The sequence below is a fragment of the Pinus tabuliformis genome, chromosome 3_1 (assembly GCF_031772625.1).
Source record: "Pinus tabuliformis cultivar Carrire ecotype Pingquan chromosome 3_1, CPIR1, whole genome shotgun sequence".
Lineage (NCBI taxonomy): Eukaryota > Viridiplantae > Streptophyta > Pinopsida > Pinales > Pinaceae > Pinus > Pinus tabuliformis.
In genome coordinates this window covers 28,861,703-28,887,584 of record NC_142301.1, presented here as the reverse complement: position 1 = coordinate 28,887,584, position 25,882 = coordinate 28,861,703, and the positions used below count along the sequence as shown (strand labels likewise).

Sequence of the window (25,882 nt, the reverse complement as noted above, 5' to 3'; positions counted from 1 at the left end):
TAAATATTACATTGAATAATAAATATTCAATTAAAACATTTAATATTTTATATATCCAAATTTATATTATAAGATTTAGATGATTTTAGATTTAATGAGATAACCCTCCACATTTAAAAAAAAACATATAAATTTCAATATATGTCATTCAACACTACACTCTCAAATATTTATTAATAAAATACTCCATATATCCAAATTTATATTTTAATTATTTTTTTAATAAGATTTAGTAATGTAAATCTTTAACTAAAAAAATATAAATTTTAATATATCATATTTTTATCAAATTTTATATTATATTTATATAAACCATGAATTACAAACATTTGATTTAATGCACTTTGAAAATTTATATCTCAAAACATAGTCGTAGTCTAATGATTATGTTTTTTTTGCCTTGAAAGTCATGGAAATTCCAGCCAATTTTAAAAAAAATCTGACAAGGATTTTTGTAATTCTAAGTAAAAGCTATAAAAATTCATAATATTAATTGCCCTGGAAATTTTTGATGGTGCTGAATCCATTTGCAGGATAAAAAACATGATTCAAAAACTACATCTATAAAATCTTTTGAAATCTTTTGTCGAAATTCGAGCCATTTTTAACTGTAAAACTTCCCAAACATATTTATTTTAATTATTAATTATTGTGCAAAAATTATAAATACTTAATATCAATTTTAATGTATATTATCATTACATATATATTAATTATTATGAAAAAAAACATAAATATTTAATAATAATTAAAGCATTGTCCAAATTTAAATAATTTTTAAATCCAACGATGTGAGTCCCGATATGCAACACTTGTGGATTCCAATGCATATCGTGATTAAATAGTAGAGTGCAAAATATTTGTTAATGATCATGCGACAACCTCATATCCATCTGCGAAAAGTTTTTTAATTTGAAATTGATGGAGCGTGAGCAAATTATCGACCTGCAGTGACTGCTTCTGCTTGGAGGGTAATGTGCTGGTAACATCCAGAGCATGGAAGAAGGTAAAAGTACGGCTTGCATCGACTGCAGAAGGTACCGGTCAAACACAGTCAAACAGCCCCCCTTCCAAAAAGCAGAAGAGCGCTCCAACGGTAAAAACCTCGTATGTCTGCTTGCTTTTTTGTTGTTGTATCCATACAAACAATATACGGAATACGAAATAATGTATGTATAATGTCCTATTATTGTTTCAGGCAGGCTAGGGTTGGAAGAGAGGAGCAGCAGAAGAAGCAGCTAGGGTTTTACAAAAGCAACTGGGGTTTTACAGAGGAATATTGATAGACAGTGATCGTGGTAGGTAGGTGGATTGGTTCAAAATGTGGAGGAGGAGGAGGTGATGGATGTATATAAATAGCCGTATGTATTAGTGCGTGTAATTATTTATATATATATTTTAAAGTCGGTTGGGGTTATGGGGGTGAGAGGATGGCTGAGATCTATTATATTCTTCTAATTCTATCTTCTTCTTACTTGCTTACTGATATAGTAGAAGTAGCAGGAGCGAGAGTAATATGGCTAAGACGCGGCCTGCTAAAAAATCCTTGGATGCATATACCATCAAGGGAACCAACAAAGTCGTCAGAGGTAAGCACACAAGCAAAGATTCTTCTCGATAATGATTTTAATTTGCTTTGGGAATGATTTTTTTAATGGAATTTTGTATAATGCAGCGGGAGATTGCGTGTTGATGCGCCCGTCGGATTCCGATAAGCCTCCGTATGTAGCTCGAGTGGAGAAAATCGAGAGCGATATCCGGAATAACGTGAAAGTGAAGGTTCGTTGGTATTACAGGCCCGAGGAATCGATCGGTGGGCGGAGGCAGTTTCATGGTGCCAAGGAGCTCTTCCTCTCTGACCACTTTGATGTGTAGAATGCTGACACAATTGAGGGAAATGTATTGTTCACAGCTTCAAGAACTACACCAAGCTCGAGAGTGTTGGTGCCGATGATTATTTCTGCCGGTTTGAGTACAAATCTGCTACCGGTGGTTTCACCCCAGACAGAGTGGCAGTGTAAGCCTAAGCCTAAGCCTAAGCCCCCTCTCGTATCTATTCATTCCCATGTATTTTGTTTTTACGTCTTACGTCCTGGCCTAACTTCGCTTTCCCCCTCTTTCATTGTTTTAGCTCAAAGCTTGAGTGTAAAGCGTGTGTGTGCCAGGTACTGTAAATGCGAGATGCCCTACAATCCTGATGACCTAATGGTGCAGTGCGAAGGATGCAAAGACTGGTAAGCTTCGCTCTCTTTTGCTTTTCTTTTGCTAAAGTATCGTGACCAGCATCATAAATGTATTGCAAAACCGACCTCAAGAGGGGAACCACTGAACACCAGCATTTTCATTCACCTTCAAGAAACGAATCACTGAACACAGGCTCTATTGTACACACTCTAGAGGCGGACCCTGAACGCAAACGCCTTTGTTCACCCTCAACTGAACACAATCACTTTCGTTGTTTACATTGCACTAACCACTTCACATACTAAACACAAACACCTTCGTTCACCCTCAACTGAACGCAATCACTTTCGTTGTTTACCTTGCACTAACCACTTAATTCACAAGCACTTTCCTTCACCTAATGCCTCCAAAGTAATTGAACCATGGTGTTGCCTTGATGACCTTCCTGCCATCACATCATCATATATTTACAGTTCAACTTTTTTTTAGCAAATGACCATACACCGAAAACAAAATTTGTTAAACATATGCAAGGTTACTTAAACTTAAGACTGTAACCCACAATCCACACGAAGCTAAGGTAAGATAATTTAATTTTATTAATGCTTAACGAGTGACAAAAAGTAAGTCAAAGGGACTGCCAGGTAAGTCAGAATCAACACACAACTGGGAATGCAAGTGCATCTCCATTTTAGTACTATTAAGTATGCCCTTTGAAGTTAAATGTAAATGCTTTCAATATTTTTGCATCCTGGCTTGTGTGAGAAGCATTTAACCCACCTGAAAGTACTAACCGTTCACATCTAAGAACTCCTTAAACGAGCATAGATTACCTCAGCAGCCACCTTCTATCCCGTTTTTTCTATTGCTAAAAGTTTTCATCGTAACAGAGTTCTTGGTGCACAGTTTTCCAAAAATGTTGGGGATTAAAGCTATGCAACTCAAAATAGTCTACCTGTTGCAGTCCACGTTTTGAACTCATCAGTGGTATTACTGATATGTGTTCAACACGTTTTTAGCAAGCCTTTGTAGAGTATGAAAGTGTCACAAGAAAGGAATGGGACACAAACATAAGAAGGAAGAGATGGGATGAGCAGATTCTGATTGAGAGGTTGAGGATGCTGTGCAAAGGAGAAGGGACCTACACCTAGAGGGAAGGCCAACACTCAACCAAACAAAGGCTTGATGAGCAAAGAAGACTAGGCTTGATGAAATAGAGTCACCATTCAATTTTTGGGGAAAATCAGGAATGCAAGGGGAGAGGGGGGGATATCCACTAAGTTAAATTGGGGATTACTGTTATTGTAATGACCTGTGGGGGTTGTTAGGGATTAACATTTACTTTTGATTAAGTTTATTACAAGTAAAGAAACTAGATTATTAGCAAAGCAAAGAAAGTGAAACTAGATTTATTGTCTTCTTTCCTTTGATGTTTTAATTTATCTACTTGAACAAGGAAGTGAATTTGAAATTGAAATGAGAGGGTGATAAGGATGCGACATAGCGAGCCCATCTTAACCCAGTGGAAGCAAAAATAGAGCTGACACTAGGTTAATATCCCAATTTCTTTGATGATCAAGCAATGTATTGTACCTAGAGAAGATATTCAATGAAATGTGGCCACACTCATTGAAAAAGGCACACGGGGTAGTTGGTGTGTAAACTAATTAATTATTGTAATGTGGCCATACTAATTGAATATGGTCCACTAGGTAGTTGGTGGGTAGTCATTCATGGAATGCAATAATGAAGCGTAGTTGGCATAAGCCCCTAGGAATACTTGTGAAATTAAATATATGCGCATGCAAATCATGGTATTGACATGTTGGATTTGTATTGTAACAAGGACAACTTGTGGAGTGATTCCTTCCATACAGAGTAATTGATGGTGTTTCCCTTCCTTAAGGGATTTTTGATAAATGAGGTATTGGGCTTTTCTACTATTTTCTCGAACATTGATTTAAATGGATGAGCGAGACATTGGCATTTTCAATTATGTTGACTTGTTCCATGCACTTGGAAGGAAGCCTTTTTGCTAGAAGGTTTGGAGGATTCTTCTTCTTCTTTGACTTTGGTGGAAGAATGATCATGTTCAAGATCAATTTTCCTTTCCTTAAGCTTCATTTTAGTTTCATAGATTTCATGTTTAGGCATGGGGTCTTGGTAAATGTTGAGTTCGACATTTGCTTTCTTGATGATGTTTTGGATTTAGCAGTTTAATTAATAGTTTTGTTTGTGTATGAACTATAGTCTTTAGTGTTATGAGTGTCACATTTGTGATACTGACACCACATACCAATTTTAGAGTTTGATGGATTCAGTGTGAGCTTTTGGGATTACTTTAAAAATGTTTAGGCCATCCTTGAGGCTACTTCATGTGATGTGAAGTGCATGCTGTATTGCCTACCCATGGTTTTATTGTAGTTGACATACATAGGGAAGATAACTAGCTCATGGATTGCTACGCCTTGACTTGATGTGACACACTACGTTTGTAGGTTGGAGACCTATTTGGCATGGTGACTTTCTTCATGGTGCACACTTAGAGAGTTTGGTTGCTTGCTTGGAAGGACAACCCAGTTGGAGGAGGAGCAATGGGTATCTTGGAGGAGGTTGTTGGGTTAGAGGTGGCATGGGGACACTTGGTTGCTTACCCGGAAGCTTATACTTGACGTGGGGATGCTTGTGATAAGGAGTGATGATTTAGGTGTGGTGGATTTAGAGATACACATGACTTAGGAGTTAGTGTTGGAGGCCTTTGAAGGAGGAGTGTTGGACTTATATTGTTGGGTTTTTAGATTTGGATGTTTGCTTGTTGGGCATACTCACTTGGAGCTTGCCATATGTCACTTAGAGTTGGAGACCTTTGCATGTGGGTCTATCTATTGTTTAGTTAGGTTGCTTGTTGTGGACTAGGTCCGCTTTGTTATTGTTGGCCTCTCTCACGATTCATAATAATAAAAGGAGAAAAGAGGCTTTTTCACATATTCATTCTTGTCCACAAATGTAATCACATGCTTATGTTAGAGGTGTGAGAGCCAGAGCAAACTAGTCTCTTTGTTCTCTTCTTCATTGCAATTGCTGCCTTTTGTCTTGAGCACTAGTGTTCTTGAGGAGATTCAAAAGGAATACTAGGGTTAGGGTTTTTCCCTAATAAGACTATGGAAGTTTTCCCTAATAACGCTATGGAAGCTAGGGTTTGGGAGAAACCTTTGTGGAGAAAAGGGATCACTTGATCTTGTAGTTCTTGTGAGAGAAGAAAGCTAGGGTTTTGTGGAATTTGGAAGCCCTTTTACTACTTGGAGTGCTTGATGTGGAGAAGATAGGGGGAGACTATCTTGTACAGTAGATTCTGTCCATGTTAAATTTCCAAATACTAGCTAGATTTATTTTTTCACAACAATTAATTTTATTCCCAACAATTTATCTATTTAGCTAAATAAATTCTAAATTATTGAAAAACAAAATCACTAGTATTTTTAACTTCTATATATATATATATGTATATATGTATTTAGTGGAATTTAAATTAGAGAGACCAATCACACATTGCAAAAATAATTCACCCACAACAATTCTTTGTCATCTATTAACTTGGAAAATCAGGGTTTTTCGACCCACAAAGATACAAGGAAAAATACAATAATAAGAACCTGAGGATGAATTTGGCCCAAGGAATTTAGCCTCCTGAAAATCGGCCTTTGAAGGAAATTAACCCTACAAATCACTAGAAAATCGGCCTCTCCACCCTACAACTCGACCCTAGCAATTTGGCCTCCCCAGCAACTATGCCTCACTTCAGTAACTCAACCTCCTGGATTCACCCTCAAATTCTTCTCCTTTATGCTTCAATCTATTGAGCCACTTGCACTTGAGAAAATCACTCTCTCTTGAGTTCTTGTGTGTCTTCACCTCTTCGCTAGGCTTCTTTTATATTCTTCATTAAGCTCAAATCCCTAACCCTAATTCCCCTTTAGAAGGTCTTGGAGATCAATGGTTGAGATTATTCCTAAGTGACTAGAAGAAAATAACTTAATAGTCCACAATAAGTAATTTACTTTAATTATTGTACTTTTCCTTAAGTTAGACTTAGGAAAGAAGAATTAAATCACTTACTCCTCCAAGCAAGCACCTAAAGAGGTAATAAATCATCTTCCACATGCTAATATACCAAGCCTTTGCAGAACACTTTCCGAAGCTACCACAAGCTTCAACACTCCCGCTTAGCAAGGAAGGATTCTTCACCACCCCTAGCTTATCTCGGTACTTCACAAAATTTCCTTTCACTAGAGGCTTAGTCAGAATATTTGTCACCTTCTCATTTGTAGAAATGTATTGTAGTCTCACAACACCTCTTCGGACCCTGTCTCTGATGAAGTGATACCTGATCTCGATGTTCTTGGATTGATCATGGAATGCAAGATTCTTAGAGAGCTTGATGCAACTCTGATTATTATAGTGAATCACTGTTGGCCCTATCTGTAGATCAAATACTCTTGCAAGTTGTCATGTCCCCAATAAATAATTTTGCTAACTAAAATCCTCAATTTTTCAATTTTGGCGGTGGAAAAATATTTGGCAAACACGCTTTTAAGAAAAAGTGGGTTGAGGAGTCACTCACTTAACTTTTGGAAAAAGAAGGAAATTAACATTAGAGAAAAGGAAAATTATTTTGTGATTGGGATGAGGGGGCCACTCAAAAAGGAAATTCGACACCCCCTTAAGAAATTCACACTAGGAGAAAGAGAAGGAAAAAGAAGGGAGTTCAAATTTGTGGAGAAGGGTACCCACCAAGGAGAAAGGGACCAACATCTTTAAATATCACACAGGGGCTCAATTTTTGCATCTTTTGGCCATCTAATTCTTGAGATCAAACTTTCTCTTGGAGGCGGTTGAGCACAAGAGGAGCAAAGTTGTTTAGCTCCAGAGTTTCAAGTGAAACTCTTCCTCATTTTGTAGAACTTCGAGTGTCTCCCTAGTGAGGCTTTGAGGTACTCTATTTTAAGGCTTCCATTGAGTCAATTGCAGGTGTTTCCTTCAGTTCATGCGCACTTCTTGGGCGCAGAAGACAAACTTCAAAGGTTGATTGGAGCAACTTCCTTGAGTGGAGTTTTCGGGCTTTTGCAGAGATTTTTCCTTGGGAGAAAGGTAGAGATTGGGACCATTTTACAGAGTTGAAACAAGGGGATTTCTCTAGGCTGAATTCTGCATTTTCTTGGCTTGCGTAGGGGTTGGAGAGAAGAGGTTGCGCATGGGTTTAGAGCTAGTGATTTCGGTGGAGTTTTAGCTGAGAAGAATTGCCATTTCCGAAGGGTAATTTGCAGGGAATTCCTTAGCTATTTTGCAGGTGGATTGAGCCACTTCTCAGCAGTGTTTCTCCTGTTGGGCAGAGAAATTGCTGGCTGGGAAATGCGCACTTTTTAGGGCCTTGGGGGACAATTCGAATTGGCTCGAAATACTTCTGGGTTTTGTTGGTTAGGGTGTGAGGAGCCTTCAACTAATTTTTTAGAATTTTTAGAGCAAATTTGGGGCAAAAACTACGATTCACCTCCACCAGCAGCAACAAAATTTCTTGAGCAGAGCGAATTGCCAGATTTAGCCATTTCAGTTGGGGTTTTCACATTATTTCACTTGGGTGTTTGCATGCTTGCAGTAGTATGCCCAGGTTCCATATTCTTCTAGTGATGTACTCATATTTTGGCTCTATTTTTGTGTCTACTGATTGTGGTTGTGTATTTAACATTTTAATTTTGTTGCAGCTATTGCATGTATTTGATATTCACTGTTAATTCCTAATTAGGAACATTACAGTGGTATCAAAACATCTTCTTGGCAAGTTGTGGGCAAAAGTAGCAACTGATGCCACCTAGGTATCAAGGAGTTGTGTTCCACAGAGGAAGAGGAAGATGTAGAGGTCATGGTAGAGAAGACGAGCTTGATAATTTTTCAAATATAGAGCTTGATAACGAGCAGCCTAGGCAGAATGGGCGAGATCCGTTGTTGGAGGAGTTGGTGAGGTCGAACCAACAAATGATGGAAATGATGCGGTGTATGTTGGGTCTACAATTGCAGGGCATGTAAGGAAGACCCTATTGCCACTCAATCTAGCAGGGGTCCTAGGAGGGGTTCCTATAGAGCAACTACAAAGTCAAGTGGCAACAATGGAGCAATAACACAATATCTCCTCAACTAAAACTCCCTGCTCTTTATGGACTTTCACCAATGGGAGGAGTCTTGGTATTAGAGAAATCACTAAGAGTAATGTATCAATAGTGTTGTGGTAGTGATTTCAATAGCCTATTCAAAGGAGAGATTTTAGAGGTAAGATTGGCTTGCTCAAGAAGTAAGATGAATGGCTCTTCAAGAAGGGCTAAAGGGAATCCTAGACCTAGGCTCGAGAAGTTTTCTTGATATGAAGTGCTCTAGACCTAAGAATCCTAGAAGAATAGGGTTTATTAAGTAATCCTTATGAAATTGGAATGACAAGGTTGCGAGACCACAAAGAAACCCTAGAGGACCCAAACAAGGTCAAGGATTTGGCGTGAAACTTCAAACAAAGGATCTTGACCAAGTAAGGGAGAAGAAAAGGATCAAAGTTATTATATTTGATTTGAAATTTCAATGCAATGATCCTTGATAAAGCCACTAACCAAAGGAAACCTAGGGAGAATGGTTTTTGAGCTAGGGCTTAGCAAAACTTGAGATTCCATCGTCGGAATGTCTTCAAAATTGTAGGACCTTTCAAGGACAGACAACGCAACTCTAGACCAAATTTCATCAAGTTTGGATGGATACAATCAAATTCGCATGATGCCCTAGGGAGCCTACTAGGGCTAGGGCCTTATTTGGAAGAAAAGAAGAACATAGAAGATTATGGTGACCACCAAAGGAATTTGAGGATCAACGCCTTGTCTTTTGGGCTTAAAGGAGTCAAGACACACCAAAATTTTGACTTTTGATATGCTAAGGAGCCCCAAGACTTTCGCTAGCCTTCCCAAGTGTAGCAACTAGGTCATAGGGATTTACACTTCACTTTGCAATATAGATGAAGTTTAAGGCTTATTACGCTGTTAGACTACCTCTAGGAACATTCACTCTCCTTCTCAATGAGTAACACGTGCAATATATCGATCATTCAAGACTCAACAAAAATTCACATCATTTAGGGCATGTACAAGAACAATGATAAATATTCCATGCGTCAGACAAGCAACAAGACAAAATAGCATTAAAGTGTACTTACAAGAGAGACAACAATATATCCATTCATCATGCTCGTGAAAATAGAAGCTGCAAAGACAATAGAAAAATTCCAAACATCATAGTGCATCAAGATACTTCAATTTCGTCCAAGAAGAGAAAGTGTGAAATTTTTTTAGAGATACTAATCCAAATCCAAATCCAAGTGATGATCGAATGAAATGATCATCACATCAATAAATATCCTCCTCTAAGGGGTTCAATTTGCTTAATAATGCCCCAACTAATAAAATAATGTGCAAAAATAACATTACTTGGTGACAAGCTCACCGAGATAGCTCCCCAATACAAAAATAAGCCTCTCAAGAGGGAAAAATGATAGATACAATAGGTTGAAGGGCCATTGAAGAGGCCTAGTCGATAAAGGGGGTGGCCCGTTGATATCCAGGCAAATGACCTGTGGTGCCTCTAAGTGGCTATGGGGGCACAAAACATCCTCATGGGTCTCCAAATGGATTGAACAATCTTGTATCCCATCTGTAAGGGCTAGAAGAATGATGCAAGCCCTCCCTCTGTCTCCCATGGTGAGACAAAACCTCATATGGGCCCTGGGTCAGTTCCCAAGTGTGTGGTCCAAGAGTGTAGCTGGTTGGGCAAGGTGGTCCAGGTGCATTGTCATCGTCAAATAAATGAAACATGAGCTAGCAATGAGTGGATACTGAAGGATCCTGTGAAGTGGCAATCTGCTTTCTGCTATGGTGGAGGCCCATGGCTCTCAACGCTCACCCTACAAATGCCAATATGACCCTCTGGAGGGCTTGGACCCCATATAGGGAGACCAAACCCAAGATGAAGACCCACTTGCAATCCTGTATAAGATCCAATGCGTCCCCTCACCTTCCAGTACAACCAAACATTAGTGCAATTGAGTAAATGAGCTTACAAATCATGGATCCAAGTGGACACTTCATAGTGGCATGCCCTTCCATAGTGGGCTTTAGAACGTACAAGTGTCTCCAAGTTCAAGAAGAAGGTTAACCAAGGACCCTATTAGGTGGTTTCAACGTTTGAAGGGAGTGACATGTTCATGGTATTCCATCAAATGGCAGGTGGCACGTGATATAATGATGGAATGAAGTGGGGCATCAGGGGAAGGGTCCAAGCCACATGCCATAGCACAAGGGTAGTTATAATAAGGGAAGCCCATACTTCGGTGTATGAGTGTATGAGGGTGCAATCGTGGTACATGAGTTACCCCGACCTTTGTTTTTCCACCCTTCTTCATATGCCTTTTGCCTTTTATTGAATTTTCTTTTATAACTGCTTGAGGTTCCATGGGATGAGGGCATGATGTGTAAGATATAGCAGTGAATACCCCCTTAAGGTGGGGTAGTTCATCGCCCTTGAGGCGTTGGGACAATCTTGGGTTCCTTAATGATGATGTAAGGGGTTGATATGAGGGGCCCTAAGAACCAGGGTGATGGCCATAATGATAGGGGTAGAGATCATGTTTGGCTTTTGCTTACGTGCTAAATTTGCATGTCCCGACCATCTTTTGCTTTTTATGGCACATTTCTTGTTGGGAATGGCCAAATTATGCTTTTTCCTTTCTTTTTAGCTGCATGCCATAGCACAAGGGTAGTTATAATAAGGGAAGCCCATACTTCGGTGTATGAGTGTATGAGGGTGCAATCGTGGTACATGAGTTACCTCGACCTTTGTTTTTCCACCCTTCTTCATATGCCTTTTGCCTTTTATTGAATTTTCTTTTATAACTGCTTGAGGTTCCATGGGATGAGGGCATGATGTGTAAGATATAGCAGTGAATACCCCCTTAAGGTGGGGTAGTTCATCGCCCTTGAGGCATTGGGACAATCTTGGGTTCCTTAATGATGATGTAAGGGGTTGATATGAGGGGCCCTAAGAACCAGGGTGATGGCCATAATGATAGGGGTAGAGATCATGTTTGGCTTTTGCTTACGTGCTAAATTTGCATGTCCCGACCATCTTTTGCTTTTTATGGCACATTTCTTGTTGGGAATGGCCAAATTATGCTTTTTCCTTTCTTTTTAGCTGCATCAACCTTTAGGGCATTGTTCCAAGCCTGACCCAAAGTGTGGACAAGGGGAGGGAGGATGCTAACTCCTTGTGGACCCAATAGACAAATGTAGATCCGGATGGGAAATATGCTGAAAGGGGCCAGCTATAATGAGCGGAAGGGAGTGATGTACACGGTGTTGAGAAGCGGGACCACACAACCAAAATCGGGGTTTCCCATGTAGTGTCACCCCTAAAGCTAGTAGCCAATAAAGGAGATCCCACAGGACTAGGAGACAAGGTTAACCATCAAATTGGACAGAGGAGACAAGAGAACAAACCAAGTCCACTCTTTCCGCAGAATTACCCCATGAATCCATGCCCAAAAGTGTCCATGATAAGTAAACGAAAATACCCAACTACACAATGAAAAGCCATACCTTCAGGGTTGGAAGGCCCATCTTCAAACATACAATCATAACAGATGGGTGAGGGATTATACAGTTGGCTCAGGTGGCAGAGATGGTGGCACATTGAGTTGAGCTATCTAGTGGTTGCAAGGGGCTACTGGCTGCGGCTGAGGACCATCTAGGAGAAAATTTTTCTCCTATGGATATCACCCACAGGTGGTGGGTAATAGACCCCAGGGAGGGGCCAATGATGGGGAAAGTGGATCTCGGACAAGAGAAGGAAGTCATGTGCATGCACGAACAAACCAACAATCGATCACCCATACCTATGGCAAAACCATGAGATCCATGATGCCTCGTTTCATGGATGAGCCAGAGAGGGAGAGGGAACTCGATGCATCTACTGAGCTGATGAGGTCTTTCACTGATGGAGTTGATGAGTATGAGGCTTTGGATCCCAGGGTCCAGTGAGTTTTGTCCTTTTGGGATTATTCCCACCTAAAGGAGAAGTATAGATTCAGAGCAGGAGTGCCTTTCAGAGGAGGACAACACTAGTAGAACCATGATGCTCAGAAGTTGTCAGGGAAGCTAACGCTGCCCTGTTTTGATGGATCAACTAAGAGTTTAGCTAGGGTTAAAAAGTTAGACACATACTTCCACCTGAATTTCATGCGGGAGAAATGCGATCATATTTGCTACTCTTCACTTGGAGGGAGATACGCAGGATTGGTGGTACCATGGATAGGTCACATTGGGCACACATTTAACACATTGTACACTGAGTTCACGAGGAGGTTGGTAGAGAGATTTGACAGGAAGGACCCCAAATTACACTTTAGGGAGCTAGCCAACTTGAAGCAGACAACAATGTTAGAGGCATACATGGCAGGGTTCCAAAGACTAGCTATTATGGTTTCTGACATTTCAGAGACGCGATTGATCACACTGTTCATCGAGGGGCCGATAAAGCCATTGCGTGGTTGGGTCAAAGCTTACCGACCAGTGTCATTAAAGGATGCCATTAATCGAACCAGGGACATGCTTGATGCAGTTCCAAAGACCAAGACACTAGTACCTCCTAGACCTACCTTTCCTCATAAGGGTAAGGACATTAGGCCTCCTCAGAAGGAGTGGACAGGATGAGGACAGTGGGATGGTGAGACTAGGCGAGACCTCAGGAGGAGGAATCTGTGCTTTACATGCCAAGAGCCATGGGCATTAGGGCACTAGTGCACTAAGGGCAAGGCCCATTACATAGAGGTGTTTTTAGATAGTGAGTCGAAGGATGTTGATGAGCCAAAGATAGATGGAGGAGATTGCAGGCCACAAACTACAGGAGGAGGACCACCACCACCAGCAGTAGGAGGCCCACCTCTACCCGTGGGAGGAGTTATTTCTTCGTTTCAGGGAGTTTCGAAGTACTTAACGTCGAGGATCAGTGGCACAATGCAGGGCCAAAGTGTGTCAGTATTGGTGGACAATGGGGCTACCCACAACTTCATTGATACCCATATGGCGGAGCGTAGCGGTATACGCACAAAGACTTTTGAGGGGTTCTTAGTGTTGACACTAGGAGATCGGACGATGTAGTGCATGAGATATGTCCTCAGTTTGACTTTGATTATGGGGAACTACTCCGTGACAAACCATTTCTTTGTTGTTGATGTACCAGACACCAATGTAGTGATGGGTGTTCGATGGTTATATTCTCTGGGGCATGCCACTACTGATTAGAAGAAGCTGGAGATGGAATTCGTGGGGCCAGATGGGAAGTTGGTAGTATTGAGAGGCATGCATTCATACCCACCACAGATCATGTCAACTCACAGGATGGAGGCCAATTTGAGACATGGGGATATAGCATGGGTAGTCGAGTTGCATATTTTAGAGTTCGGGAAGCAGGGGCAACAACCACACCCAAATATTTTGGCACTATTGGAGAAGCATCAGGTAGTGTTCAGAGACATTCCACTAGGTCGTCCACTAGATAAGGGCTTTGAACACACCATAGAGTTGGAGGAGGGAGTGCATGCAATTATTACTGCCCCTTACAGACATCCCAAGGCCTATCGGGATGAGATTTAGAGGGCTATTCAGGAGCTGTTGGCATTGGGTCACATTAGGCCCAACTCCATTCCCTTTGCTTCTTCAGTGGTGTTGGTGAAGAAGAAGGATGGGACCCTTCACATCTGCATTGACTAAGCTGAAGAATCGGTACTCGATACCACACATTGATGCGCTGATGGATGAGCTTAGAGGAGCCAAATACTTCTCTAAGATAGACCTGCGTTCGGGATACCACCAGATTTGGGTGAGAGAGTAGGATATCCTAAAGACTACATTCTGATGCCACTATGGGCACTTTGAGTTCTTGGTGATGCCCTTTGGGCTAACCAATGCATCAACGACCTTCCAATCTTGCGTGAACCATTGTGTTTCGCAAGCAGCTACACAAATTTGTGTTGGTGTTCTTTGACGATATTCTGATATATAATACGACTTGGGAGGAGCACCTGCAACACTTGGAGGAGACCTTGTGCATCTTGGAGGAGCAAAAATTTTATGCCAATATGTCCAAGTGCGTGTTTGGGTTGAGAGAGATGTTGTATCTGGGGCACGTGATTGGGGAGGATGGAGTTAGAGTCCATTAGGAGAAGATCGAGGCTATTTGGGATTAGCCAATGCCTATGAATGTGACTGAGCTATGGGGGTTCTTGGGTATATGTACCTTACTACAGGAGATACATGAAGGGGTTTTCTCAGTTGGCAACACCCCTCGCAGGTTTGTCGCAGGTTTGACAAAGAAAGGGGCGTTCAAGTGGATAGATTTGGCACAGGAGGCTTTTGAGCGCCTTCAAAGAGTGATGAGTAGTTGTCTAGTTTTGGCCTTACCCGATTTTTCATAGTCCTTTGTGTTGGAGCAGTTTTGATGCAGGGAGGCCATTTGATTGCTTTCGAGATCAGGAATCTACAAAGCCATGAGAGGTTGTATTCCATATATGATAAGGAGATGCTAGCCATTATGCATGCTTTGGCCAAATTTCGATAATACGTGGTGGGCAACAGATTCAAGGTGAAGACTGATCACAATAGTGTTCGATTCTTTTTGGAGCAAAGGGAGCTTCAGGAGAGGCAACATAAGTGGGTCAGTAAGATCCAGGCTTATGATTTTGAGATAGAGTATGTTAAGGGCAAGCAAAACATAGTAGTAGATGCACTCTCTAAGAGGCCCGCGACACTGTCACTAATGGAGATAACTCAGGATTAGAAGGCTCAATTGTTGGTAGAGTACTCCAAGAATCAATAGGCATGCGAAATGTTAGATGGTACTTTTGGGTATGATAGATATCGAGTGATGGACGAGGTCATATACTTCAAGGACATGATATATTTGGTGCAAAGCTCATAGTTGAGGGAGAAGATCTTGCATGCAACTCATGATTCACCCATGGCAGGCCATCATGGGTTTTACCAAACATAGCGGGCTATCAGGTAGCGTTTTACTTGGAGAGGCCTCAAAGAGGATGTTCTGAGGCATGTACGAGAGTGTGATGTTTGCCAGAGGAATAAAGGGGAGTAGACACATCTAGCTGACTTACTTCAACCCCTACCGATTCTAGAGCGGAAGTGGGAGAGTGTTTCCATGGATTGCATCACTGGTTTTCTAGTGGCACAGGGGCGTGATTGTATCTATGTGGTGGTGGACAGGTTGACCAAGTTTGCCCACTTCTTTGCGATTCCATCCAGATCCTCAGCTTCACAGAATCACAGATAACTAAGTTTTTATTCAGGGAGGTATTTAGGATGCATGGTCTCCCCAAGACCATCATCAGTGATCAAGATGCATGGTCTCCCCAAGACCATCATCAGTGATCAGGATAACAGGTTTATGGGGGCATTTTGGCAGTGATTATTTAGGTTGGTGGGCACTGAGCCCTTGGGTGAAGTGGCTACACTGCAAATAGCACTGCTACAACACCACTCACTACATGTCCATCAGTATGTCACCTTTTCGTGCTCTCCATGGTTACGATGCATTATCTTTCGTTGACATGATTTTCGGGATAGTCGAGCCCCTAGGGCTACGGATTGGATACAAGAGAGCCAAGAGATCTTAGGAGCTCTCAAGGATAACCTGCAGACAAAACAAAAGCATCATAAGATGTATGCAAACAAACATAGAGTTGAGAGGCATTTTGAGGTTGGGGATTTAGTTTTCCTACGTCGTCAACTGTACAAGCAATCTACATTGAAGTAGAAGGGAGCTGAGAATAGGTTGGTTGGTGGGTTGGTTAGGTAGCATATGAGCTAAAGCTTCCACCACGGAGCAAAGTGCACAATGTGATCCATATGTCTTGCCTGAAAAAGGCCTTGGGATAGTAGGTGACAACTGCCATGGAGTTACCACCCTTGGATGATGAGGGGCACTTGGTTTTCATACCGGAGGCCTTCTTGCAGGAGAGAGAAAGGAAGCTCGAGAGTAGGACCATAAGGGAGTTTCTTGTTAGGTGGGAGGACCTACTTGAGGAGGATGCCACATGGGAGGGAGAACAAATTTTACAACATCCAACATTGCAGTTGCTTGAGGGCAAGCAACATTTGGGGCGGGGAGGACTGTCATGTCCCCAATAAATAACTTTGTTAAGTAAAATCCTCAATTTTGCAATTTTGGTAGTGGAGAAATATTTCGGCAATTAAACTTAGGAAAAAGTGGGTTGAGGAGTCACTCACTTAATTTTTGGAAAAAGGAGATTAACATTAGAGAAAAGGAAAATTCTTCTGTGAGTGGGATGTGGGGGCCACTCAAAAAGGGAATTTGACCCCCCCTTGAGAAATTCGCACTAGCAGAAAGAGAAGGAAAAAGAAGGGAGTTCGAATTTGTGGAGAAGGGGACACACCAACGAGAAAGGGACCGTCATCTATAAATAGCACATGGGGGCTCCATTTTTTTTATCTCTTGGTCATCTAATTCTTGAGATCAAACTCTCTCTTGGAGGTTGTTGAGCACAAGAGGAGCAGAGCTGTTTAGATCAAGTTAAAATTTTCCTCATTTTAGAGAACTTCAAAGTGTCTCCTTAGTGAGGCTTTGGGGAAGTCTATTCCAGGGCTTCCATTGAGTCAAATGCAGGTGTTTCCTTCAGTTTATGCGCACTTCTTGGGCGCAGAAGGAAAACTTAGAAGCTTGATTGGAGTAGTTTCCCTTGAGTGGAGTTTCGGGCTTTTACAAAGATTTTTTCTTGGGATAAAGGCAAAGATTGGGACAATTTTGCAAAGCTGAAACAAGGGGATTTCTTTGGGCCGAATTTTGCATTTTTGGGCTTGCGTAGGGGTTGGAGAGCAGAGGCTACGCAGGGGTTTGGAGCTAGTGATTTGGGTGGAGTTTGAGCTGAGAAGAATTGCTATTTCCGGAGGATAATTTGCAGGGAATTTCTCAACCATTTTGCACGTGGATAGAGCCACTTCTCAACAATGTTTCTATGAAATTTCCTTGAAATGCAGTAATTGGAATTTACTCTTCTAATTGTTTAGCAGTTTATTAATCTTCTGATTAATGTCGAATAAATCACACTACAAGTCTTCACAATTAAATTATGTGAAAGCTAAATAAAATGTTGGAATTGTGAAAATAGATGCACACACACAATAAAATCGACACAATAATTTTTGGACAATAGTCCTTGGAAAAACCCCAAAGGGAAAACCCATGTAGTAGATGAGGGCTTATTTTATTATTATGCAGTAGTAAAATTTGAGTACAATAATTTGGATGCATTATTGGCAATCCTCCATGTTAGTTTTTGTAGCATCGAAGGTGTTCTAGTTTCAAAACTTTGTGGAGAGGCTAAAACACAGGAGTTCTCCAAAACCCAGAAATTGTTTTTGGAAATTCCACCTAGAAACAACTCAATTAAATTAATTGATCGATAACTAAAAATTGCGAAGTCTAACTTAACGAAGTTGATTAATTAATAGTAATTAATTGGGAAAGGTGTGAATTATCTAGAAACTCACATGGATCGACTTGGAGATGATCTAAACCATCGATTAAGTCCCAACTAGAGATTATAAGAAGAGGTCGATGGGTAGATGGTGAAACGCACATCACAATGAGTGAGAACCAATAGTGCGAGTTCCTTGGTCAGTTCGAGCTAGTCATCAACAAAGTTCGAGCTAGAGTGAGTACGCATGGCTAGAGAGGGCAAAGACAATGATATAGAGAGATTTTACAGTTCAGGAGAGGCAAGAGAGGAGGCTGAATTATTTCTCCTAGAAGCAGCGCAAGACCTGCATAGTTGCTTTAGTGAGCAGTTTGATATTGCTGGAGAGGAGGTTGTTTCAATTCCCAGAGGTCGAGAGTATTTTCTAGGAGGCAAGAGAGACACTTTCCCAGTCAGCATAGGTAGGACGACTTGATTAGCATCAGTTCTGGGCTGAAGGTGTGACAGGCTGTGTAAAGGTGACGTAGGGCCTATGGGAGGGTTTGGACAACTTGCTTTTCAATTGTCAGATTGAGTTGGGATTGCTTAGAGATGATGTGTAAATTCCCTTTGGTGATTGTGCCAGTATTTCTCTGAGATTGGATAGCCAGTTGGGCATCCAAATTTATTGTACTAAAAATTCACTGTTGCATAATAATAATCAAACCCTCAGCTACTGCACCGGTTTTCCCTTGGGTTTTTCTGGGGACCATTGTCCAAAAATAATTGTATCAATTTTTATGTGTGTGTGCTAGCATTTCTCAGTTTCCTGTATTTATTTTCCACAACTTTTATTTTATTTGGTGAAGAAATTGCAGTGTGATTAATTCGATATTAATAAGAAAATTAATAAACTGCTAATCAATTAGGAGAATTAATTCCAGTTGTTGCATTTCAAGGATTTTTAACACTCCAAAGATAATCTGGCCAAAATATTTGTGAGACAAATTGTCTCACTCCACATTTGATCCACCTCCAAAAACTCCCTCAATTTGGGCTACACGAAATGCCCTTGCACAGTCTCTATGCAATGCTTGCACAGGCCTTGTTACCCACCATCAGTGGGTGAGTCCTATAGGGAAATTTTTCTCCTAGATTTGTCTTCAGCCGACAACCAACAACTCCTTGCAACCACTAGATAGCTCAATGTGCCACTATTCTTCGCCCCCTGAGCCAACCATTATGTGCCCTTGCCCATCTGTTATGATCGTATATTTGATGATGGGCCTTCCAATCCCAAAGGTATAACTTTTCATTATGTAACTAGGTATTTTTACTTACTTTCCTTCGACATTTTGGACATGGATTAGTGGGGGGATTCGACGAAAAGAATGGGTTTGGTCTGCACTCTTGTTCCGTTGTCCCAACTTGGTGGTTAATCTTGTATCTTAGTCCCATGGGATCTCCTTTATTGGGTACTAGCTTTAGGAGTGGCACTACATGGGAAACCCCTATTTTGGTTGTGTGGTCTTGCTTCCCGACACCATATACATTACTCCCCTCCGCTTATTACAACTCCTTTTCATTATTTTCCCGTCGGGGTCTACATTTGTCCATTGGGTCCACAAGGAGTTAGCCTCCCGCTCCCCATGTCCACACTTTATGTCGGGCCTGGAACGATGCCCCAGAGGTTGATGCAGCTAAAAAGAAAGTTAAAAGCATAATTTGGCCACTTACAACGGGAAATGTACCCCTTATTATTATGGCCATCACCCTAGTTCCTAGGACCCCTATGTGAGCCTCCTGCATCATTAGGGAACCCATGATTGTCCCAACGCGATGAACTGCCCAACCTTAAGAGGGTAATTATTGCCATATCATATGCATCATGCTCTCATTCCCTTGAGCCTCGAACAATGAAAAGAAATAAAAATCAATAAAAGGCAAAAGACATATGAAGATGGGTGGAAAAGCAAAGGTTGGGGTAACTCATTTACCACGATTGCTTGCTCCTACATCTATATACCCATATGTGGGCTTCCCTCATTATGGCTACCCTTGTACCATGGCATGTGGCTTGGATCCTTCCCATGCTACCCCACTCCGTTCCACTATTATTTCACATGACACCTGCCATTTGATGGATGTACCATGGACCTGTCACTCCCTTAGAGGTTGAAACTACCTAATAGGGTCTGTGATTAACCTCCCTTTAGACCTTGGGGACACCTGTACATTCTAAATCCCACTTGGAAGGGCATGACACTATGAAGTGTCCAATTTTGCCACCGGTTTGCAAGCCTATTTACTCAATTGCAATAATGAATAATTGGAAGGTGAGGAGACACATTGGATCTTATACATGATTGCAGGTGGGTCTTGATCCAAGCTCTTTAGAGGGTCATGATGGCACTTGTAGGATGAGCGTTGAGAGCCATGGGCCTCCACCACAACAGTGCATTGGTTGCCATGCCATGCAATTCTTCAGCACCACATTATGCTTGCTCATGCCCTAGTTATACAAAGATGATAATGCACTTGGAACACATTGCCCAACCGGCCACATACTTGCACCAGACACTTGACAGTTGATCCAGGGCCCAAATGGGGTTTTGTGTCACCTGGGGAGACATGGGAGGGCTTGTATCATCATTCTAGCATTCATTGATGGAGTATCATCATGTTTGATCCAGTTGGAGACCCATGAGACCATTGATGTGCCCCAAAGGCACGTGGGAGCACCATGCGATGTATTGCTTGGAAATCAAGGGCCCAACCCCTTGATCACCATTTGTGGAGCCCTCTCGTCATCTTGGCACATGGAGGACTCACTTTGGCCTTCCAATGACCCTTCTAGCCATTTTCCCATTATTTCAGCCTCGTTAGGAAGGTTTGTTGAGTATTCTTGACCTATTTGGTCGGCTTGTTGCCAATTTTATTGTTATTTTGCACATTAGGGTCATTTTTAGGGGCTCATTGGACTAATTAGACCCATTCGAACTATTGGAGGCTCATACAAATTAGAAATGAGCCTCATTTGTTGAACATCATCACTTGGTTTTCGATTCCTCTTGAGAAAATAATTCGGACCTTCAATTTAAGGACAAATTGGATGTTTTGGATGCATTTGATGTTTGGAAATTTCGCTATTTTATTTTGGAGCTTCTCCTTGATTTCTTGATGGATGGATATACTCTCGTTGTCTAGTAAGTACTTTAAATGCTCTATTTTTACATTGCTAAATGTCTAATATATGGAATGCTATATCATGATCTTAATGGTGCCCCAATTAAATGCGAATTTGTGTAAAACACTGGGATTGTTGATGTATTACATGCATTACTCATTGATAACAATGAATGAATGTTCCTAGAGGTCTATTTGCACATTACATTACCTTGAAATTCCATCAATCATTAACAACAAAGTATAAATACCTATAGTAGTTGTGTTGCTGCCTCATTAGGGCTAGCGAAGCTGCTTAGGTCTCCTTGATAAAGCGAGATTCTTGAATAACTCTTTACTCCATTTATCCCAATTGTAAGGCCCTTGGTTTGGGATCCTCGGTGATTAACCTTAAAACCTTTTCTTCACCTTTTCCATTTTTCTACCCTAACCTAGAATGTCTCCTAAGGCCTTGTGAAAAATGCATTCGGGTGGTCATTTTGAAGTGTGAATTGGCATGCTACTGCACTGGTGTCTTCTCTAGGTGTCCTCCAATTTTGAAGCAAATTTAGTGGCTAGATTTGGAGAAACCTCAATCCCTAGCTCCAACGTGAATTCTTCTCCTAGGCTTCTTTCACTGCAGCAACTGATTTACTTTTCCTACCTATATCATAAGTTATTCATGAAATTACTTCAACAAACATCAAAATTCTATCACTGCAGCAGCTGATTTACTTTTCCTACGTATATGATAAGTTATTCATGAAATTACTTCAACAAACATAAAAATAAACACTGTTGCAGATATCACAACGTAATACAGAAACAAACATATGCACACATTGACACAGTTATTTTGGACTAATGTCCCCGGAAAAACCCAATGTGGGAAACCGGTGCAGCAATGCAGGATTTTATTATTCAACAATTTTCTTGTACAATAGGGTGCCAAACTGGCTTACCCACAGATAGACAAACTACCAACAATTTTCTAAACCCAGCGTAGGCCATACTGACCTCTGCTACTGCCCGAAACCCTTTGCGTCAGCCTGAAACCCTCTGCGTTAGCCTACTAAGGCTCTGCGCGCAGCCTCTTTGGGCATCTGCGTCACTACCGCAGCCTTTGCGTGGATGATGCAGGCCCTTCTAGCTCTCTGCACAATCTCTGCTGCCTCTGCGTGGCTTCCTTTGGCTCTATGTCTGCTTCTTCTACGCTGATCTGCCATCTCTCTGTTCCGTACTTGCTGCCTCTTGACTGCTCGCCAGACCACTGGTTCAATTTCTCAGCAAACCTCGCTCCAGAAATTGAACTAATTGGTCTCCCTCAGTATGTTCTCCAAGTGCCCCTCGAGCCTCCTCTTATACTTTTTTTCTGTTGACATCTCAATGACCGAGTTTAAGTCCCTAATCAAGGGCTAAGATTAGATCTGGCTTGATCCATGTCTTTTGGACCATTCTAACACAGAGTCATATTAATACACATTAATATTTTATTTTCCCTAAGTTTATACTTAGGGACTCCATTAAAAATATTAATTATTTTAATATTTCCTGATTTGTTTAGAATCTGCCCAAACCCTTTCTGGGTATTGGAGATCTTATGTGCCCCAACCTCTCCACCAAATTTAGTGGTTAGAGCACATCCGATGCTACCCCAAATGAACACTCCCTCTTAGCGAGGACTGTGCTCTAGCAATACTCTTCACTGAGTATTACTCTGATCATCCGACATTGGTACCTATGCTGATGCTAGGCCTTCCTGCCCAAAATCCTCTGCACGGTTGCCTCTTGTATTGCTACCCATGATTCTACTACTACCACTACTGCATTTGTACGACAACTCTCTCTGCATCCATGCTGCTGTTGGTCCTTTCTCCCAACACTGCATTTGCACTGCAACTCCCTCTGCATTTGTGTTGCTATTAGTCCTTTCTCCGAACACTGCATTTGCACTACAACTCCCTCTTCATTCGTGTTGCTAACACACTACTTCTGAAAGGGGTTCTTTACCATCCCCATCTTTTCCGTGAAGTAGTCAATTTTTGACTTTCCAAGGGCCTTGGTGAGGATATTTACCACTTGTTCCCCTGTAGGAGTGTAGCTCAACTGTACAGCTCCTCGTTGGACACAATCTCTGACAAAGTGACATCGGATATCAATATGCTTTGACCATTTATGAAATACTAGATTCTCAGAGAGTTTGATGCAACTCTAATTATCACACATGATCCTGGTCGCCTCCATATTTCTTCTAAATAGGTTTACTAGCAGTTTTCTTATCCATATGGCCTCACACGAAGCTGTGCTTGTTGCCATATATTCTGCCTCAGACGAGCTCAAAGCCACGAACTTCTGTTTCCTATTGCACCAAGAGGTTATTCTCGATCCAATGTTGAAACAGTACCCAAAGGTACTTTTCCGATCCACTGAACTTCTTGCCCAATCTGCATCAATAAATCCACTCAACCTGATTTCCTTCCCTTTGTTGTACAAGAGCCCATAATCAACTGTTCCCTGTAAATACCTGAGAACGTGCTTGGCTGCTGCCCAGTGAGCCCTCTTTGGTTCCACCATGAACTGACTGAGGGTGTTGACAGCGTAGCAAATATTTGGCTTAGTATTGACTAGATACATCAGGGACCCTATGAGCTGTCGGTATAGGGTGGGATCGACATCCTTGTCTTCTGATGCATCAATCTTCTTCCAGTTGGTGATCATTGGCGTAGCCATAGGTCTATAGTCTCCCATCCCGAACCTTTTCAGGATTTCTGTAGCATACCTTCCTTGCCTAAGGAAGATTTCTCCTTTCTGCTGCCAAACTTCCAACCCTAGGAAATAGTGCGCTCGTCCCAGATCCTTCATATCGAACTCTGTGGCTAGATTCTTCTTGCAGTCTTCAATGAGTTTGGATGCTCTTGTTAGGAAGAGATCATCCACATATAATACTAAGATAAGTTGCTCGTTCTCTACGACCCGATAGTAGAGATTCGGATCCGCGTCACTCTTGACAAACCCCATCTTCTGCAAGTAGCCATCTATTCGACCATACCACGCTCTTGGTGCCTGCTTCAGCCCATACAAGGCTTTCTTCAGTCTGCATACATGAGACTTCTTCTCGTGAGTTTCAAAGCCCTCTGGTTATTGAATGTATACTTCTTCTTCTATTACCCCATTCAGGAATGTCGTTTTGACATCCATCTGATGGATCTCCCATCCCATCTGGGCTGCAAGAGATATCATGTCCTAATGGATGTATACTTAGCTACTGGGGTGAAGGTTTCCTCATAGTCAATCCCTTCGTTTTGAGCATACCCCTTAGCCACAAACCTGGCTTTGTATTTTTCAATACTGCCGTTCGCAGCATATTTGATCTTGTAGATCCATCTTGAACCTACCACAGATCTCTCTTGAGGCCTTGACACCACCTCCCAGACATCGTTTACCATTATGGAGTTATACTCCACCATCGCATCTAGCCAGACATGATGCTGTGCTGCCTCCTTGAAGCTGGCAGGCTCTCCATCCTGAGCTACTAACGCCTGATAATTGTCTCGCTGTTTTCGCTCCCTTTTACTGTTCCTCGACTCTCCAATGAAGTTCTCTGCATCACGCAGAATCCGACGAAGTTCCCAACTGGTTCTTCCTCTATCAACAGGGGCTTCTGTTCGCTCCGTTTCCTCATCCTGAGAATCTTCCTAATCTGAGGAAGGATTCTTCACTTCCGTTGGTTGAAGAGGCATGACCATTCGATTGCTCCTTGGAAGGCATTTCATGAGATCTTCTGAAAGCTCTATCCTCCATGAACTTTACATCTCGTCGTACTACTACCTTCCTGCTCCCTGGAAGATAGATTCTTTATGCCTTAGCGTTCTCGCTATATCCTGCCAGATACCCCTTTTCTACAGTCTGATCCAGCTTCTTCCTCTTTTCTTTGGGTATGCGACAATATGCCAAGCTCCCAAATATCCTGAAATGACTGACTTCAGGTGTCGTCCCAGTGAAGACTTTGTCTGGAGTAATCTTGCCCAATGCTCGATGAGGAGTCTTGTTCTGAACGTAGACAACTGTGTTGGATGCTTCTACCCACAGGAATTTTGGCATATCTTGATCATACAACATGGCCCTAGCTGCTTCTACAATAGTCCTGTTTTTCCTTTTTCCACCCCATTCTGCTCCAGATTGTAGGGAGCTGTCCACTCTCTTCTGATGCCCTCCTTAGTGCAATAATTAGTGAAGTCTTTATCGACATATTCTCCACCATTATTTGAGCACAAGACTTTTATTTTCTTACATGTTAGATTCTCCACTAGAGCCTTGAACTCCTCGACCATATTTTGCATTTTGTGGTACATTTCTTGTTTAGAGTGGCCAAATTTTGCTTTTTCTTTTCGTTTTAGTTGCATCAACCTCCGGGGCATCATTTTAGGCTCGACCCAGGGTGTGGAAAAGGGGAAGGGGAGGCTAACCCTATGTGGACTTGGATGGGAAAAATGGTGAATGGAGTTAGAATGAGTGGAAGGGAGTGATGTTATATGGTGTCAGGAAGCGGGACCACAGAACCAGAATCAGGATTTCCCGTGTAGTGCCAACCCTAAAGCTAATGGCCAGTAAAGGAGATTCCACGAGACTAGGATACAAGGGTAACCACCAAATTGGGCAGAGGAGATAAGAGTACAGACCTAGCCCACTCTTTCCGCCAAATCCCCCCACCAATCCATACCCTAAAGTGTCCATGATAAGTAAGGAAAATTACTTAGCTATACCAATGAAAAGTCATACCTTCGGGGTCGAGAGGCCCACCTTCAAACATACGATCATAATAGATGGGCGAGGGACCACATCAAGCTATCTGGTGGCTGTTGGCTGTCGACTAAGGACTATCTAGGAGAAAAATTCTCCTATGCATACTACTCACAGGTGGTGGGTAACATTTGGCTCCAACTGGAACATGAGCTCTTAGAAAGGTGC

The 25,882-nt window shown here is 41.8% G+C and overlaps 1 pseudogene across 1 annotated transcript in view; it reads left to right on the top strand.

Annotated features, from left to right (window-relative positions):
• The first annotated feature begins 890 nt into the window (after nt 1–890).
• LOC149185601 (chromatin remodeling protein EBS-like) overlaps nt 891–25,882 on the top strand; it is a 165,281-nt pseudogene continuing 140,289 nt past the window's right edge. Inside the window, exons 1-5 of the transcript XR_016255635.1 lie at nt 891–1,096; nt 1,199–1,361; nt 1,492–1,589; nt 1,676–2,017; nt 2,166–2,234. The product of XR_016255635.1 is annotated as a chromatin remodeling protein EBS-like (transcript). The remainder of the gene's footprint in view (nt 1,097–1,198; nt 1,362–1,491; nt 1,590–1,675; nt 2,018–2,165; nt 2,235–25,882) is intronic.